This window comes from Pan troglodytes, chromosome 2 (assembly GCF_028858775.2).
Source record: "Pan troglodytes isolate AG18354 chromosome 2, NHGRI_mPanTro3-v2.0_pri, whole genome shotgun sequence".
Classification (NCBI taxonomy): Eukaryota; Metazoa; Chordata; class Mammalia; order Primates; family Hominidae; genus Pan; species Pan troglodytes.
In genome coordinates this window covers 4,340,494-4,357,926 of record NC_086015.1, presented here as the reverse complement: position 1 = coordinate 4,357,926, position 17,433 = coordinate 4,340,494, and the positions used below count along the sequence as shown (strand labels likewise).

General features: G+C 37.5%; 1 protein-coding gene across 8 annotated transcripts in view; it reads right to left on the bottom strand.

Moving 5' to 3' along the window:
- Window positions 1-17,433, bottom strand: part of CHL1 (cell adhesion molecule L1 like) — a 206,131-nt gene that overhangs the window by 94,325 nt on the left and 94,373 nt on the right. The gene's annotated exons all lie outside the window — the stretch shown is intronic.

Sequence of the window (17,433 nt, the reverse complement as noted above, 5' to 3'; positions counted from 1 at the left end):
AGAGTTTCAGGCTAGAGTGAGACCATTTCAAAAAAAGGCAGGAAGGAAGGAAAGAAGGAAGGAAGGAAGAGGAAAGAGAAAAAGAAAGAAAGAGAGAGAGAGAGAAGGAATAAGAAAGAGAAAGAAAGAAAGAGAAAGACTGGCACAAGCACCAGAAGACAGAGGCAAGAGAAGGAACTGCCACAAGAAGCGGAAGTCTGAGCTGGGATGGCCCCACTGCCAAGACTAAGACTGGCACATCCACGCGGTCTGTGTGTGGGGAGGTGATGAGAAACACTGTGCTCTGAGGCTGGACACGGGAACTTCTGTGGCTGGGAGTGTCGCACTCGCAAAACGAGGATCACTGATCTCGTCTGCACCGAGACCCTGGTGAGGAGTTGCTTGCTGCTGGCTGGCCACGCACCTCAGCAACAGCAGTACAAGTTCCACTGTGCACTGTCCGGGGCCACAAGAAGGGGGCCCAGCGACTCTTGAGGAGGGAGAGATTTTAAACAAAAAATGATCCAAAACAAATTCAGAAAAGAATACAATGAAAGGAAAATGAATGCCCCAAACAGCAGTCTTCTGGAGGAGCAGTTCCAGCAAGGCCAGCTTCTGTCGTGCATTGCATAAGGATGGGGCCAGCGTGGCTGAGCAGATGGCTACGTGCTAGGGTGCAAGGAACTGGAGTTCTATCTGAGCCAAATCAAGGCCTGGAGAGGAAAACAAATGCGCCTCCTTCCTGTCTTAGCTCACCTAATAAATGTGTTTATTACTCTATTATATATATATTATATAATATAGATATCATTGATTATTATTATAACATATATATGCTCTATAATATAGATATTATCTATATATTATCTGTCTCCCTATGTTTATATGACTATGTTTATATGATTATTTATCTATCTATCTATCAGCTGTCTATCTATATCTCCCAATGTTTTGGATGGTTTTAATCTACTTCTCCAGTTTTTTGTGTTAATCAAATTGTTCAGGTGGATATCAGTAGTGAGCACATTACTTATAAAACTAAAATAAACAAGGGCTCACAATTTTTTGTACCTGCCTTGTCTACATATTTGTAGGAGACTGTACATTTTATGAGGCAGTTGCCAGATCCTATTCATTGTTTTTGCGCTTGCCTAGAATATAGGAAATACACATAATAAATCTTTCTGAATGAACGAATGAATTTCATACATATGTCCACAAAAGAATATAATCTGCATAGATATAGACGGTTGATAAAATTCTGAATTCCTTTTATTTTCTCATTCATCCAAAGACAACTCAGAAATTAAACTTCCTGAAATACTCGTTAAAGTAAATATGGATTTGAATGTAAAACACTGAGCTGAACATTGCTGGGCTTCTCACAATAATTCCATAAAGGCTAATAGAACTTTAAATGAATATCTCTCAACCTCATTCATTTTACAGTGTCTACTTAAGGCCAACTATATTCATAGGTTTTAGTGGTTCTTAAAAGTGTCAACAAAAACAAATCATTAACTTTTCTGAAATTTACTTTAAAATACTTTAGCATAGGCTGTGTGATAATGTAGAGGCTACTGCATTTTAATGTACCCCATAAGTATAGTCAGTCAATATTCAAAAGGTCTTAATCAAAACTCTTCTAAATCTCTAGTCAAATGTAGCAGCACTGGTTACTACATGTACTTCAGGTATCTTTATTTCGTAAAGTATGTTAAGTGTGTAAGTATGGCTTAATCACTATAGTTGATGTTAGCAGAATGTTCCATTAAAAAAAAAACAAGTAGTGTTGTATGTATTGGTGGATTTGCTAGAAGTGTTTGCTCAGACACAAGCACCCTTGAGTGAATAGGATATTAAAAAATCAAGGGAGCCCCGCAGCCTAAACACAATTTCATTGCACTCCAGGCTTAGAATTTCATTCATTTTTGCAATGAGTGTTTTTTCCTATGACTCCAGTCGAAAATGTAGCTGAATCCTGCAGCTAGAATATTATCTCATCTGCCTCTAGTGAAGCTTTCTTGCAGATTTCTGTCACAATGCCTCAAAGGTTTAACAGCTGGGACTCCATCAAGCCGACAGAATACAGGGTATAATTCTGTGAAGTGTGTGTTTTGTGTGTGTAAATGCATGCTTGTGCATGTGTACACATACTTATGAGCACATGTGTACATTTGATGGCTAATACATATTTGTTTGTCTGGACAATTTCTTCCTAAGACTGTCCTTGCCACATAGCATCTCGTAGCTAGGTTATAAGAGAAAATTAAAACCCTCATTTTTCTCTAGGACTTGGAAAATATTGATACCTATAAAAAGTAACCTAATGACCAAAAATTAGGTCAGGAGGCAAATATGAAGAAACTACTATCTGCGGTAAACTTTCTATGTGGAAGCATTGTCAGAAAATATACTCTTTAGAAATCTGAGCAAGTTATACACCATTAGCCTTAACCTAAGGCCATTTCTCAGGTTGTATTTAAAGTACGAATTCCAACAACTGGTACTTGAATATGATTTTATTTTTCTTTGCTCATCAAAAGGCACTTAAGGATCTTGTAGTGACAGGGATGGTCATCATAATTATCAACTGCTAGTGAACACTAAACACTTGAATATGACATTAATAGATTCTTTCAGAGATGAAAAGCCTGCATGATTAAGATAAATAGTTCATGGTTTGGGATATCTCACCTTTGATTTTTTTATCTCTATACTGTTTCATAACTGTTTATTTTTTGCATTATTTCTTTTTTGTCACCACATTTCTTTTTCCATTCTCTGAGACAAATTTTTTGGTTAAAGACAATTTACTGGTTGAAAAATGCTAAACACCAAACAGTGATACAAAAAACTTTAGTCTTATTTTCCTCTAAAATCTGTAGTTCACAGAAACATCCCTCTTGTCAATTCAAAATTTTCAAGTGGAATATAACAAAGCAAACCAACTATAATCAGAGAGATTTGGGGCATAATCACATCCCAGAGGTTGTTTAAATGGGATGTTTTTATTCAAATTCAAAAAGGTATAGGTATTTTTGTTGCAAACAGTTTAATAGATGTATCAGTGCTTTGGATATGTTGGTAGAAATTTTAATCTTCTCACTGTACAAATCGTTAAAAGCAAACCTATTCTATTCAAGCCATAAGATACAAAGTATGATTTCCAGATACTTAAGATACATTTATAAGAAACTCATAATTTCCTTTGGCTCATCTTCTGCTCCGACGATGGCATTAGAGCTGTCAACACTGATTGATCGTTCCCTGTGCTTTTATGAGAAGAATTAATGCCAAATCCCGGGCCAATGACCTAGATCCCTAAACCCTTCATATCTTGTCCTCGTTTTCCATGAATAAGAAATAAGAACAGGAAGGCAACATCAGTTACTATGTCATTTTTGAACTGATTACCTTCTTCATTTGCATGATAACCGGTTAGATTCAATTTTCTGGATATAGTGTGCAGTTTACTTAAATACACATGTTTAATAGTCTTATGTGTTTTGATTCCAACATTGATAATATTTCTAAGAACTACTGTTTTTATCATCACATACAATTTTTAATTAATTTGTTTTTACTTATTTTACAATAAAATGTATTCTTATTGTAACAGAAAATAATGGCAAAGGAAAGTATTCAGTAAAAATTTGAAGATTATACAACCCTCTTCTCCCCATCCCTGCCAGAAAACATTTAAGATATGAACACTTCCAGACATTTATATTTATTTTTATTTATTTATATGTACATTTATATTATATATAATGTATAGTATGCCTTATATCTGTTATATAAATGATATATCTATTATTTTTTGTTAAGTGAAAAAAGCAAGTTATAGGATGTTATCTATAGAACAAACAGGTGAAGACCATGGGTTTTTCCTAGAAAAATCACAAGTTACTAGGCACTCGAAATTCAGTTTGGAAAAAGGATTACTGAAGGAAAAACTGTGAAAGATCTTAAACTTCTTTAGCTCTAAAGTTATAATAGGGCAGAGGTCACTATCAGTAATGCAAGCATTCTTAATCGTGTCAACATTCCTAACTGTAATTCATTTATTGGATATATTTTATATTTTTAAGCATTCACTCTACTCTAGAAAAATTTTCTTTTACATCATATTTTTGTGATTCCAAAGGTAATACTGTCGTCATTGAAATATACTGAATGACTAGCAGGTGACAAAGACAAAGTGTTCTGTAAATATTTTGATAAAACCTGAGATTAACTAAAAGTGACTTTTAGCCATGATACTTTCTTCCTTACTGTGGAGATTTTCCTTTGAATGAAAGAAATCAAACTGTCATTCTTTTCTACTAACATATAATTAGCACAAATCAATTATAGCTCTAGAGATATGACGTTTTCCTAAATGTTATGGTTTGGCATGCAATTTGAATTCAACATGCCTGACAGTCAAAAACGAAATAAAGTTTATCCGTAACCAGATATGACTACCAGTATAATTTATCAGAGAGAAATTGATAAAATAAAATCTCCCACCAAGTCATTTAAGGAGTGTCTTCTTTCCATTTAAAACAGTGTTTAGAGGGAAATTTATAGCACTAAATGCCCACAAGAGAAAGCAGGAAAGATCTAAAATTGACACCCTAACATCACAATTAAAAGAACTAGAGAAGAAACAGCAAACAAATTCAAAAGCTAGCAAAAGACATGAAATAACCAAGATCAGAGCAGAACTGAAGGAGATAGAGACACGAAAAACCCTTTAAAAAATCAATGAAACCAGGAGCTGGTTTATTGAAAAACTCAACAAAATAGTTAGACCGCTAGCCAGACTAATAAAGAAGAAAAGAGAGAAGAATCAAATAGATGCAATAAAAAATGATAAAGGGGATATCACCACCAATCCCACAGAAATAGAAACTACCATCAGAGGATACTATAAACACCTCTACGCAAATAAACTAGAAAATCTAGAAGAAATGGATAAATTCCTGGACACATACACCCTCCCAAGTCTAAGCCAGGAAAAAGTCAAATCCCCGAATAAAACAATAACAAGTTCTGAAATCGAGGCAGTAATCAATAGTCTACCAGCCAATAAAGTCCAGGACCAGATGGATTCACAGCCGTATTCTACCAGAGGTACAAAGAAGAGCTGGTACCATTCCTTCTGAAACTATTCCAAACAACAGGAAAAGAGGGAATCCTCCCTAACTCATTTTATGAGGCCAGCATCATCCTGATACCAAAACCTGGCAGAAACACAACAACAACAACAAAAATTCAGGCCAATATCCCTGATGAACATTGATGTGAAAATCCTCAATAAAATACTAGCAAATGGAATCCAGCAGCACATCAAAAAGCAGCACATCAAAAAGCTTACCACCAGGTACGAAGTTGGCTTCGTACCTGGGATGCAAGGCTGGTTCAACATACGCAAATCAATACATGCAATCCATCACACAAACAGAACCAATGACAAAAGCCACATGATTATCTCAATAGATACAGAAAAGGCCTTTGATAAAATATAACACCCCTTCATGCTAAAATCTCTCAATAAACTAGGTATCAATGGAACATATCTCAAAATAATAAGAGCTATTTATGGCAAACCTACAGCTAATATCATACTGAATGGGCAAAAACTGGAAGCATTCCCTTTGAAAACCAGCACAAGACAAGGATGCCCTCTCTCACCACTCCTATTCAACATGGTATTGGAAGTTCCAGCCAGGGCAATCAGGCAAGAGAAAGAAATAAAGTGTATTCAAATAGGAAGTCAAATTGTCTCTGTTTGGAGATGACATGATTGTATAATTAGAAAACCCCATCTTCTCAGCCCAAAATCTCCTTAAGCTGATAAGCAACTTCAGCAAAGCCTCAGGATACAAAATCAACGTGCAAAAATCACAAGCATTCCTATCCACCAATAACAAACAGAGAGCCAAATCATGAGTGAACTCCCATTCACAATTGCTACTGAGATAATAAAATACCTAGGAATACAACTTACAAGGGATGTGAAGGGCCTCTTCAGGAACTACAAACCACTGCTCAAGGAAACAAGAGAAGACACAAACAAATAGAAAAGCATTCCATGCTCATGGATAGGAATAATCAATATTGTGAAAATGGCCATACTCCTCAAAATAATGTATAGATTCAATGCTATCCCCATCAAGCTACCAGTGACTTTCTTCACAGAATTGGAAAAAAATTACTTTAAACTTCATATGGAACCAAAAAAGAGCCTGCATATCCAAGACAATCCTGGGCAAGAAGAACAAAGCTAGAGGCATCACGCTACCTAACTTCAAACTACACTACAAGTCTACAGTAACCAAAACAGCATGGTACTGGTACCAAAACAGATATATAGACCAGTGGAACAGAATGGAGGCCTCAGAAATAACACCACGCAGCTACAACCATCTGATTTTTGACAAACCTGACACACACTACCAATGGGAAAAAGATTCCCTATTTAATAAGTGGTGTTGGTAAAACTGGTAGCCATATGCAGAAAACTGAAACTGGACCCCTTCCTTACACCTTATACAAAAATCAACTCAAGATAGATCAAAGACTTAAACGTAAGACCTAGACCATAAAAACTCTAGAAGAAAACCTGGGCAACACCATTCAGAACATAGGTATGGGCAAAGAATTCATGTCTAAAACACTAAAAGCAATGGCAACAAAAGCCAACACTGACAAATGGGATCTAATTAAACTAAAGAGCTTCTTCACAGCAAAAGAAACTATCATCAGAGTGAACAGGCAACCTACAGATTGGGAGAAAATTTTTGCAATTTATCCATCTGACGAAGACCTATCCAGAATCTACAAAGAACTTAAACAAATTTACAAGAAAAAAGGAAACAACCTGATCAACAAATGGGCAAAGGATATGAACAGACACTTCTCAAAAGAAGACATTTATGCAGCCAACAGACATATGAAAAAATGCTCATCATCACTGGTCATTAGAGAAATGCAAATCAAAACCACAATGAGATGCCATCTCATGCCAGTTAGAATTGCCATCTTTAAAAAGTCAGGAAACAACAGATGCTGGAGAGTTTGTGGAAAAATAGGAATGCTTTTACACTGTTGGTGGGAGTGTAAATTAGTTCAACCATTGTGGAAGACAGTGTGGCAATTCCTTAAGGATGTAGAACTAGAAATACCATTTGACCCAGCAATCCCATTACTGGGCATATACCCAAAGAATTATAAATCATTCTACGATAGACACATGCACATGTATGTTTATTGCGGCACAATTCACATTAGCAAAGACTTGGAACCAACCCAAATGTCCATCAGTGATAGACTGGATTAAGAAAATGTGGCACTTATACACCATGGAATACTATGCAACCATAAAAAGGATGAGTTCTTGTCCTTTGCAGGGACATGGATAAAGCTGGAAACCATCATTCTCAGCAAACTATCACAAGATCAGAAAACCATGCACCACATATTCTCACGCATAAGTGGGAGTTGAACAATGAGAACACATGGACAAAGGGAGGGGAACATCACACACCAGGGCCTGTTGGGGGTGTGGTGCTGGGGAGGGATACCATTAGGAGAAATAGCTAATGTAGGTGATGGGTTGATGGGTGCAGCAAACCACCACGGCATGTGTATTCCTATATATCAAAACTGCACGTTCTGTACATGTAACCCAGAACTTAAAGTATAATAATAATAAAAAAGAGTGTCTTCTTTCCGGAAAATCGCACAATGTAACTACTATATGGCAATGCCGCATCTCTTTAGAAGTAGTGATTTTCACAGCAAGAATTCTGCTTTGCTTCTCATACTGTTAACTAGACAATGCTGAATCTCAAGAAAGAGCTACACAATTGCAAAAGAATACCTTCTCTGAGCAACCAAAATCACCACCATTAAGTGTTGAATTATTCAGTGGGGATAATGGTACTCAAAATGTAGCTGCTGGCTCTAACAAGTCACTTTTGCTTGTTTATTGGGTTAGAACAGCCAGTAGGAGGTTGGCAATGAATTCTCTTAAGCAGCACAGAACAGTTTCCTTTTTCATTTTCCTGATATATATATTTTTGGTACAGCCAGAACTTCTAATTTACTCAGAGTTATGTCATCTGCCATCTGAAACACTAGGTGAACCAAAAATGTGGTCTGCAGACTAAGCCAGCCATGCATATTTGTGCATGAAGAAAATCCTATGGAAAGAACACAATGAGGTTCGGCTCCCTCCTAATGCAGACACTCTGGGGTCTGAATCCCTTCTACCTCTACTTTGATTCCTCAGCACTTCCTATCTGTATTATTCATGTAAAGGAGATTTGGGTTAATATTTTTTAAAAATGGAAACCTTCAACGGCATGTCACTACTCAGAACATGGATCAAAATCCTTATTATTCTGCAAATTCTGAGTGCTCTGGACTCTACACACATCTCTCATCTCTCTTCCCCCTCCTGAGCTTCAATTACATGTTCTTTTTACTTCCTAAACACTCCAATCTCTTGTTATAAGCTTTTCCATCAGTCTGGAGAATCCTTTACTTTCATCACCTTTTGCCTAGATGGCAACTCTTATCCTTCAAGTCTTAACACAGCTGCACTTTCTTCGGAAACCTTTCATATCACAAGGGTTTTCTCTTTTGTTTGTTGCACTTTTTTTTCCTAGAAATAAGATGTTTCACACGAGAGCACTTATCTCAGTTTCGAATTATACATTCACTAGTGTAATGTCTTATGATGCTTATGCCTCTTACTAGACAATAAACTCAGGAGAGTAAGAAACATTCAGGCTTTGCTCATCATCATGTCGTCATTGCCAAAGGTATTGCCTTGCACAGAATAGGCACCCCATGAATAAAACTGTTTAAATAAATAGTGAGTACATATAAAATAATTGGATGCCAATAAAAATGAAGAAATATATTAAAAATTATAGCTTAACCACATTGTGCCCTACCTCCTTGTAAGGTTCTTGCCATTGAATGTGCTTTCCCATTCACTCTCACAAAGTCATCAGAACCCAAATCCATGTCTTCTATCCCATCACCTCTGTTTGCATCAGAGCCAGTTCCTGCCTCCTATAAGCTACCCCCAACTCAAACAAAAAGCTTTAGCATTCAGCCCCCACAAACTCAGTAAATCCAAAGGTTCATTTATTTTCTTCTTCTGGCAATTTCTATCTAAGTAGCCTCACTGCTCACTGTAGTGATTCAAACTGATATCTTGGGTCCCCTCAATGGTCACAACAAGTCTTATTAGTTTTAGTTTCAATCAATTGATCTATGTTTGCCACTCCAGATTCTTCTTATTACTTCATCTCTGAAATATTATAGTAAGTTTCAAACAATTTTCTCTAACCACAGATTCTCTAAGTTGCCATTTTCCATCAATTGGTAAGCAATTTATCTTTCTGAAACCCAATACTGATCCTTTCATTCTCCTACTAAAACCTTCAAGGGAGAGGTGGCCAACAACTTCCTGTTGAAGAGGTGCCAGGAGCTGCAATCTCGATGGAATGGAGAGAGAAGGTAGCAGTGACCTTGTTTTGGTATTGTATTTCCAAAGCAATCTCACTATTCGTAGATTTATTTTTTCCTCTGGGTGTTCGCAGAGGCACACTGATATACCCTCTGAATGATGACTAATTGTCCTCCTAGTGTTGTTTCACTGCTCCCCTATCAGGTGAGAACAATGTGCAAGCTTCCAAGCCTAGGGGAGCTCACGCAGGGTCATGGAGAGGGATGGGTTTGCAGTAAGAGAGTTATGGAGGCACATCCCAACATAGTATCTAACTAGCTGCTTAACTAAATTCTTATTTATAAAATCAAGATGTTACATCCTCCTAATCTGTCATGAGTATTAAAAATGTGTACCTAATATTGTACCTGGAACATAGTAATTTCTCAAAATTGGTAGCTATTTTTATTATCATTCATTCCTGTTGGCCTAATATATCATCTGACGCAAACCTAATTTTCCAGCCTTTTCCTAGATCAACATCCAAAAGGGAACCAATGGTAAGAATTTGCAGCACCCCCATGTCCGTATGTTCACTGATGCTGCTAACTTAGCCCATCTCATTCTCTTCCCCTAAAGTCTTTCATCTTGTTATTTACCCAGTAAGTGTTCACTCATCCTTCAAGATTTAATTTGTATATTGATGAAACTTTCTGCATTTCTGGAGGCCAAGTATGCTGCACTCTCATACTTAACAAGTAGATTTTTATAAACACTTTATAATATTTTTCAATTATTTATTTACGTGACTGTGTCTTCTCTAAGACTAAAAACTCATGGAAACCAGGAATTCTCTTTCATTTCACGTCAGATAATGTCTGGCACATGGGAGGTTACTCAATAAATGTCAGCAGAAAAAGTATACTCAAAACTTGTACAAATTCCACTGTCCACTAAGACCCCACCATCCAAATAAGATTCAACCAGGTTATAGCACCTCAACACGGCATTGTTAATACTATCGTAAAAAATATTACTGCCTATTGAGATACTTGTTCTGTGTCACACAAGTTATTTAGGGGTTTAGGCACATTATCTCTGGTGTTGATTTTGTGTTCATCGTCTTATATGGTAAAAAAATTTGAAGGCAGTGACTGTTTTGCTAATCTCTGTATCCATATCACCAAGAAGGTATTTAGGAGGAATATGGTCAAGTAATAGGTCTGCCACTCATTCTCTCTTTTCACCAAGGGACCACTCCCTGGAAATAAACAAGGTAGCCCAGTCAAATCTCCTATTAAACATGAGATTTGACTCATGAATGAGAGACCCTCCTGGCAAGCAAGTTAATGGCATTTAGAGACAGTCCCTATCTATCAAATGCTCACTCTCTAGCACTGCTTATGATAAACAAACCTGAAATCTATGCATTTATGGGCATGGTCTCCTGGAAAAAGCTATGCAAGTATCTGAATATAAATGGAGATTTTAATTACCTAAATACTCCTATTGAGCAAGGAACGTAAACTGCACATGTCACCTAGAGATTTCCTGTGGGTCCAGTGCATGCTCTTATGTGGAAAGAAAGCATTTGCGAGCTACACTGAAGGTCAAAGACCTCTCTCCCTGGTTCACCCATGCCATGTGATTACCTATACCATTAAAATTATTAGTAAAACTAGATATTAGGTCAGACCTGTGATCCATGGGGTCTCTTTTTAGCAATTCGACTTATTGTATTATCTCAGGTTCCAGTAAGTGTTTTCTGAAAGAACACATTTTTTATGCCTATTTATGGACTAAAATTATAAGAGAGATCTCGTTGGATATACCCAGATTCATATGTTGATATGTTGTCTCTTTCCTGAGTTATAACCACTGAAAACAGTGAAAAGACTGGTTGTATATACACTCAGGTAGAAGAAACAAGTCCACTTTGGAGGGCATTAAAGTAACACAAATGATTATCAAGATGACCACCTAATATTCTCTACCCCTGTACCTTACAGCTGTACCAGACCTATGGAGTTCATTTGTATTTTGAAGCCTAATCCAGCTCTATAATCCCCAGCCCACTGAGATGGCCCAGATAACATTTCCTGCATCAGGGTAAAGAGTTCACAATATTAAAATCAGTTTGGCTTCCTGTTGTTAACCAAGGGTCTGTTTTTTCAATACTGCAGAGATGAGGCAAGAACGGAGCTCTCTTTGAAGCTAACAAAAGCTTAAGCTCAGATCATCTCCATGGGATACAAAGCAAACCCAGAGAGAAGTAGCAGCCAAATGGTATTTGAAGTGTTCTATCAGGACAAGTACTTCCGTAATACAACCATTCATTCATTATTTGATATGGCTTTGTTCTCTCTTCACGGTGTTTGAAGTATTGTATGATTTTAAAATATAATATGTTGTATACTCCATTGATTAAAAATAGCAATATTCTTTGAGAATTACTATGATATTTGTTCATATCCTATTGAAAGACATTTATAATTTGGAGATCAATGTTACTCACAAATCTCATTTTACATTAAACCTGCCAATAATGCCAAAATATTCTAATGGGCAAAAGAGAGCAACTGCAGCAATAATACCAATAATAATAGCATTTTAATTTTCTCTCCACAAATTACGCTTTTCTGACCCCTTCTCTTTCCCTGTTCTTGCATCTGTGTCCCTCTATGTTCCTTTCTCTCATGATCTCTCTACTTATCCCTTATATTTATTTTATTTTATTTATTTTCTTAAGACGAGGTCTCACTTTGTCACACAGGTTGAAGTGTAGTAGTGTGATCACAGCTCTCTGAAGCCTCCATCTCCCCGACTCAAGCAATCCTCCCACCTCAGCCTCCCGAGCAGCTGGGACTACAGGTGCGCACCACCATGCCTGGCTATCTCTCCCTTGTATTATCTCCCCATCCTCTAACTAATTCTCTGTTCTGATCCCTTTCCTTTGTACCTCTCCTATCTGTCCTCTCCTCACATACAAACTCAGGATGTCCCCACTCTTCTTTCTGTTGTTCGTTTTGCACATTCTCTCCCTCCCACTCTTCCTATCTCTCTAATCTGTCTCCCTGACTTCACTATGTAGTTTGCTGATATAATTACATGCACGTATATTCCAACAAACCTAAAGAAATATATAAACATTGGTTTAACTCTTCTCCTCTGATTCAAGTCTATATTTTCCCCCTTACAGTGTTTTGTTTATATAAATATATAAAACTGGATACAATGTCTGCCTTCCACTTCTTTCCATTTTGAAAATAACTTCCCCTCATTTTTCCCAAGTGCAGGCTCATGACCTAAGCTGGGGCATCCATACCATCTACCCTTCAGGCTGCTGTGATGAGTCCAAAATGTGACCCAAGTGTGGACAGTCACAGTGATTCCTTGAGAATTTCCAAAGCCTCTTTTCCTCTGAGGTCATGAAACTATGAAAGCATGAGTTAGAAAGTGCCGACGACCGTGGTTCTAAATTCATGAAGAGGTCAGTGAAAAATAATAATGAAATGATTACAAAGGGAAGAAAAAAAAGCATGAGAGAAAGGCGACAGGATTTATATCCTAATATCAGGTATCCCTAAGGCCAGTCCCACCTGTATTTTCACAGAATTTTGGTATATAAAATAGTAAATTCCATTTGTATTAGGTAGCTTGAGTTCAGTTTTAATTACTTGCAGCAAGTCTTAATTTCGATGAACGATATAAAAATCTGTATATGGAGGATAGGTCTTAACTGAATGATAGGCCAGAAATAATCACCAATGTAGAGGAAAGCCAAGTATCTACTAAGTGCATACGGGATATTAAAATGAAGTTTCAGCTGATGCACCAAGAGACTCAAGCAGCATATTCCAAAGAATGTGCTAAACATTGCATTCACTAAGAAGGGGACTGAACTCCTCACCCCATCAAAAATATAAAACAATCAGTAGTTAGGACGGAATTACAGGAATATTTTTTTTTTGAGAGAGAGAGAGTTGTACTATAGTTCCCAAATTTCCTCAGGAAGAAGGGGCGCCAAGGTTCTCTCTTCCGAATTCAAAATGAGAGAGACTTAGACTTTGCACACGATTGTTTAGATCTGTGTACACTCAATCGTCGCTTAAAACATAAGCCTGGCAACGGAGCAACCCTGCTCACTAGACAGGCTGTCCAGCATTTGTTAACTTGCATATAGTTAATAGTAACGGAAGTACAAAAGAAAAGCCACAGCCATTGCTTGACTTTATCAGTCCTCTTCCTGTGCTTAGAAAATTGTGTTTAATTGTCATTAGGATACTTCCCATTCAAATTACATATCCAAAAGCAGAGAACTGACCCTTCACTGTTTTAGAGTGGTGCTAACTTTCCTTTGCATTTTTATTTGAGAACTCTGACAGAGATGGATGACTAAGAACAGAAGAAAAAAAAAAAGATTACTTCCAAAGAACGAAACATTTTATCATTTTGCATCCATGACCTCTTTCTTAACATCATTTCATGTTACTTTTTAATGTGCCTTTGTTTGTTGTTGCTCTGATGGTTGTATCACTTTTATTTAAGTCTTATCCATGTTAATCCTTCTCCTATTCGGTGCTTTTGGCCATTAGTCAAAGGGTAAGCAATGTTTAAGCAGCTGCTTCTTCTGTGGCTTTGGGACACTAGAAACTCTCCTAATTAAATACTATGTGCCCTCTGGCTTCTTCCTGGGCCTTTTTGGTTCTGTGACTGTTCGTGTAAAGAAAATAGTTTTGCCTTTTATCACTCTAACAGGCCCTCTGAAGAAATGTGAAATCAGCTCCTTCCCTAAATTTTGTTAGTTTTTTTGGGAGGGGGATTGGGAGGCAGATTGTGCCTTACAAACAGAAACGACCCAGTAGACTCCTGTTTATGGCTACACAAAAGAAGGAAGCAAAGAAAGAAAAGAAACAAAGGAAGAAAGGAAGAGGAGAAGGAGAAAGGGAGGGCGAAAAAACAAAGTTTAATCTCTCTACAAATTATTACCATTTTAATAAGTATAATTTCAATAATAAGTAATATAAGCTATCTTAGAACAGCATTATAGTGTCTGGCACATAGTAAACATTCAATAAATATTTGTTAAATGAATAAAAGGAATAAATTAATGGCATGTAACTATGCCAATTAGGCATGTATTACCATGCATTCTCACTGGTGAATAGCTCAAAATCTGAATTCTGGTCGACCGCAGTTTTGAAGGTCAAGAGGTATTCTACCCTGGGATGTGATGAACAAAACTTACTAATTATGTTGACTATATTAGTTTCCATTTTTGTTATGGCCATGCCTGTACTGTTACTAATATAATAATTCTATATTTGGAAAAAAAGGAATATTTTAGAAGGGTTTAGTGAATGACTACCTTTCATAATCTAGGAACAATAGTGAATATGGAAAAAAAGAAAATGATAAGATTTTTCTCTCAGACAACACACATTGTGAGGGATCTTGGTATAACCTGTTTGTGGTTTTACCGTTTTAAGACTCACAGTCAGTGTAATCTGAGCTTGTTTAAACATGTACAATTAAATAATATTACATGGGTAACTTGGGAAGGTCCTGATTAATTTACCTTCCTCATTAACTCAATGAACTCAGAAACAACCCCCTTGATTCTAGTACGTATGTAGGTATGTACATACCTATTTATTTTGAGACAAGAGTCTTGCTCTGTCACCCAGACTGGAGAGCAGTGGTGTAATCATGACTCACCGCATCCTCGACCTCCCAGGCTCAAGTGATTCTCCAACCTCACCCTCCTGAGTAGCTGAGACTGCAGGTGCCTGCCACCACACCCAGCTAATTTTTGAATTTTTTATAGAGACAGGGTTTCGTCATGTTGCCCAGTCTGGTCTTGAACTCCTAGGCTCAACCGATCTGCCTGCCTCGGCCTCCCAAAGTGCTGAGAATACAGGTGTGAGCCACTGCTCCCAGCCTGTAACCTTTATTTTAAAAATCTAAGGTGGATGGGTCACCTGAAGTCAGGAGTTTGAGATCAACCTGGCCAACACAGTGAAGCTGTCTCTACAAAAAAAATTCAAAAATTAGCTGGGTGTGATGGCAACTGCCTGTAATCCCAGCTACTCAGGAGGCTGAGGCAGGAGAATTGCTTGAACCCCAGAGGCTGAGTGACAGAGCAAGACTCCATCTCAAAAAAAAAAAAAAATCTTCTCCAGCCTTTCCACAAAATAGCATTAAGAATCACAATTTAACACACATAAGTAAATGTATCCAATATGTCTTCAGGTTACAGTGGCTCACAATCGTCATTTGGAATCTTTGACAGAACAAAAGTGAAAGTTGCAGGAAACTGGGTAGTATCTTATCAAACATTAGAACATATGACGCTGGGTCTTTGATTTCTGAATAAATGATCCATACGTATTATTTTTGTTTATTTTATATTTGCTCCTTTTTTCTCAGAAATACAGGGGGAAAGATACAATTAGGGTTTTTTTTTAATTTTTTTTGATGGAGTGTCACTCTGTGGCCCAGGCTGGAGTGCAGTGGCTCGATCTCTCAGCCCACTGCAACCTTCACCTCCCAGGTTGAAGCGATTCTTGTGCTACAGCCTCCAGAGTAGCTGGGACTACAGGCACCTGCCATCATGCCCAGCTAATTTTTTGTATTTTTAGTAGAGACAAGTTTTCCCCATGTTGGCAAGGCTGGTCTCAAACTCCTGGCCTCAAGAGAACCATCCACCTCGGCCTCCCAAAGTGCTAGGATTATAGGCATGAGCCACTGCACTCAGCCACAAGTTTTTTTTGTAGTTTATTCCTCAGCATTCTAAATTTGAATGAATGCATAAATCATTTATTATTTAAAGGAAAGACTTGATTTTTATAAACTAACCTGAAGCACTGTGCTATATCTATGTATTTATATCCAAATAACTGTTCAATAAACATTAATTTGGTTTTTGTGTAAAAATCATGAGTTACTGGGTAAACCCATGTGTTGGCTTAATACAAATCAATAAAAAGCTTCGGTAGTTCACTTGGTGATACGGCTTGGATATCTGTCTCAACCATATCTCATGTTGAAATGTAATCCCTGATTTTGGAGGTGGTGCCTGGTAGGAGGTGTTTGGGTGATGGGGGTAGATCCCTCATGGCTGGGTGCTGTCCACGATAGATAGTGAGTTCTCTTGAGATCTGGTTGTTTAAAAGTGTGTGGCGCCTCCCCCACTCTCTCCCTCTTGCTCCTGCTCTGGCCATGTGACGTGCCTGCTTCCGCTTCACCTTCCACCATGAGTAAAAGCTCCCTGTGGCTTCCCCAGAAGCTGAGCGGTGCCATGGTTGTAGACTGCAGAACCATGAGCCAACTAACCTCTTTTCTTTATAAATTACTAAGTCTCGGGTATTCCTTTATAGCAATACAAGAACAGCTCAACACACTTGTGAATAAGATAGCAATTTTTGCCCCCAATAAGATTTACCTACTGTGGTGTGGTGAATCAAACTTACTAATTATATTGGCTATATTAATTTCCACCAGTGGTCTTGTAGACACTGTTTCCAATATAACAACTTTTATTTAAAAAGAGGACTTACTGAATGACTATAAAACCTGATTCTTGCTTTCCGTAAGTAAAAATATTAAAAGGAAATATGTGGGAAAGTAAAGTAAAGCTTTGTGATTAAATATGTGCAGACAGCACAGCTAGCCCCTCAGTGCCTAAACAGATTAGCCCCATTCAAGCAGTAGTTGCTCTGTTTGCAGAAACAACACAGCCTTTGGCAGTTTTAACTTAATGCATCTGTAATGAAAACAATATGTCTACCATTTAGATATTTTTATAAGATTTGAAACACAGAGTCGGCATTTCTAAGGAGTCAATTTGTGAGGAACACCTTTATGACTTCTAGAGCTTGTACAGAGCAGCAAAGAACGAGACACAAATAATAGGCGGTTTCTAACACTCTGAAACGTGCAAGAGGAATCGTTTCCACCTTTTCTTTCTCCTGGTTAGTGCTGACATCAAAATGAACATT